At 46.2% G+C, this 2,986-nt stretch overlaps 2 non-coding genes across 2 annotated transcripts; both read right to left on the bottom strand.

Annotated features, from left to right (window-relative positions):
- Positions 1-664: 664 nt before the first annotated feature.
- Positions 665-736, bottom strand: trnaa-ugc (transfer RNA alanine (anticodon UGC)). The gene has a single exon. It is a non-coding gene; the product is annotated as a tRNA-Ala (tRNA).
- A 586-nt stretch (positions 737-1,322) lies between these two features.
- On the bottom strand, positions 1,323-1,394 carry trnam-cau (transfer RNA methionine (anticodon CAU)). The gene has a single exon. It is a non-coding gene; the product is annotated as a tRNA-Met (tRNA).
- Between the last annotated feature and the right edge of the window lie 1,592 nt (positions 1,395-2,986).

Here is a 2,986-nt window from a genome sequence, read left to right as displayed (position 1 = left end):
TGCTGCAAATCCAGAACACAGAATGCCGGAGCAAATCACCAGGTCAGACAGCATCTATGGGGAGGAGTAAACAGTTGATGTTTCGGGCGGGAATGCTCCCTGGCCGGCTGAAATTCTCCTCCACTTTGTGTCTGTTACTTTAGTCAGACTTCGACGTAACGAACAGTGATGGCAGTCTGAGGTGCAGCGGAGAATATACCCACACTCCGGGATTTATTTTACCAATCCCGAGTCTCGTTCACCTCCCAATCCGTCCATATGATCGAATGAAGGTCAGAATTCCGTCAGTTCTGAATGGACCGCAAATCACTGGGTCTCAATGTTAGAATCTCTATCCTCTGTAGGGTCTGGCCGTCGGATGCCTTGCCATTCTCGTACCAGACGGTTTAGAAACTGGTTAAGAGACCTAAAATAAGAGTGTTTAGTGCTAATGTAAAGTAAAAGCTATGTTAGAATAGTGGCAGGGGAAGTCTCACCGGCTTCAGTCTCCTCAGGAGGTGGACACACCGGTGTGCTTTCTTGGTGATCTCTGTGGGCGGCTTTGGTGGTCCTCTCTCTCTCTTGAGGAGCCATTTATTTGCGGAAATGAGCGGTCAGCCTGCACCTTCCTGATTTTGTACTGTCCACGTTAAGTTGGAGCTTCAAAATTCAATGCTCACTAGCGTGGAGATGCCGGGGATTGAACCCGGGACCTCATACATGCAAAGCATGCGCTCTTCCACTGAGCTACATCCCCACTTAAAATGCAGAAGAACTGTTCAGGTCCAAACCTTCCTGCATATCACAATTGAGATACAGTGTAATCATTGATAACACAGATAATAACGAACATTTCTTCCTCTGCGACCGGAGAGGACTCGGGAATCCTTTCCGATTCAGCTATTTCTTTGTCGAGCACTGGCCAGTGGACACGCTCCCATTTGTGCCTGATTGTGCAATGGGATGAAGAGCATTCTCCAGCAGGATTTATTGTCTGAGAAATCGATACAGCGAACGATTTGGAACATCGAGAGAGAGAGAGGGAGAGAGAGACTCCTGTGCAAGTTCTTCTCATCTTTTTCTCCAGTCCTGATTAAAGGTCTCGGCCGGAAAGGCGGAGTGCGCTCCTTCCTTGGCCTGCAGAGAATAGATGACATTAAGATATCTCAATGCACAATTGGTTAATCTTTCCAACCAAATAGAAACCTCCGCAAAAGTGAAAAAGGATAACAGATAAAAGTGCATTCCAGCCGAAAGCCAGTTGATTTCCTTGAATCTACCAATGATGAGATGGACTCGTATTTTAAAGCGCACTGACAGGAAATTGTTGGCAGCAGCTGACATAGCAGAGGATGGTTTCGATCCATCGACCTCTGGGTTATGGGCCCAGCACGCTTCCGCTGCGCCACTCTGCTATGAGAAAAACAACATTGCTCTTCCATGAATGATGTGCAATCTCTTGCGTTTGTGTGTGTGTGTGTGTGTGTGTGTGTGTGTGTGTGTGTGTGTGTGTGTATGTGTGTTTATCGTTCTGTGCGTGTTTGCGCGTGTGTGTCTTGGTGTGGATGTGTGCTTTTGCTTATCTGTGTATGTCTGGGTCTATGTTTCTGTTTGTGTCTGTGTCGGTGCCTGTATATGTCTTTGCCTTGTCAATGTCTGTGCATGTCTTAGTCTGACTCTGTGTCTCTGTGTGTCTGTATAATGTCCGCATCTCTGTCTGTGTCTGTTTCTGTCTATGTCTGTGTCGGTACCTGTATATGTTTAGGTCTTATCTGTGTCTGTGTCTTTGTGTCTGTATAATGTCCGCATCTCTGTCTGTGTCTGTTTCTGTCTATGTCTGTGTTGGTGCCAGTATATGTTTAGGTCTTATCTGTGTCTGTGTCTGTGTCTGTACAAGTCTGGGTTTCCGTCTGTGTCTGTGTATGTCTGTGTTTCCATCTGTGTCTGTCCATGTTGCATCAATTCCTTCTTTCCCCCTTATTCATACCCACTTACTTCACTTTCTGTTGTTAATTCCTTGTTTTACCTCTTTCTGTCTCCACTTTCGTTTCTTTCTTCCTTACTTTCTGGACCACCCAGTTATTCTCTCTGTGTCGATTATGCTTTACCCCATCTTGCACCTCGCTCCCGATATTTCGCCATTGAATGTGTTTTACCTTATTTAATTGTTAACATGGACAATTCATCCCTCTTGTGGGGCTTCTTATTACAAAGCAACATTTTGGGCCACACTCGGCAGTCACTACGTTCAATCCGGAGGTCCCATTAACGTTCCCACCCTGTCCTGATCATTGAATAAATGTTGGATTCCAATTTGAACCAGAAGTTCACCTCGTCTCCCTGTGAACGGAACTCGCGGATTTAGATACTGACTTGGTTTCCGCATCGCAAGCACGTCCCTCAAACAATCCCTTCATCGGGATTTAGTTAGACCATAAAACCAGACGACATAGAAACAGAAATAGGTCATTCAGCTCAGCGAGTCTGCTCCGCCGTTCCATCACGGCTGATGCCGGTTCCCACTCAACCCAATACACTTGCCTCCACCGCAGTCTGCGGCTGAACATTGCACAGATTTGTTACTCTGGCTAAAAACAAGATCCTCCTCACCACAGTCTAAAGGGTCGCCCCTCAATATTGAGGCTGTACCCTTTACTTCTGGACACCCCCACCATAGGAAACATCCTCTCCACGTCCATCTTATCTTGGTCCTTCAACGTTCAGTAGGTTTCAATGAGAATTATAGTTGTTGCTATAATGTTTAGGACATCACTGCCGAGCTTTCGCCCCTTCCCTAAATGTGCGGGTGTTTTTAGAAATCCCCTGCCGAGGACTGATATACAGCAAGGAACAATTCTAAACTGTCCCACGTGTCACAGGCTTATCCCGGCGTCTCAACGAAGCAATGAAAGGCCAACCATCGTGCGGAAAATTTCTTCATCTGGGATTTTCCACCTAGTTTTCAAACTTCACAAACAACAGTGTTGAAATGCTGGGTTTGAACCCT

This window comes from Hemitrygon akajei, chromosome 28, assembly GCF_048418815.1.
Source record: "Hemitrygon akajei chromosome 28, sHemAka1.3, whole genome shotgun sequence".
NCBI lineage: Eukaryota > Metazoa > Chordata > Chondrichthyes > Myliobatiformes > Dasyatidae > Hemitrygon > Hemitrygon akajei.
Note: the sequence above shows the minus strand (reverse complement) of the source record. Positions and strands in the feature narration are given on the sequence as shown.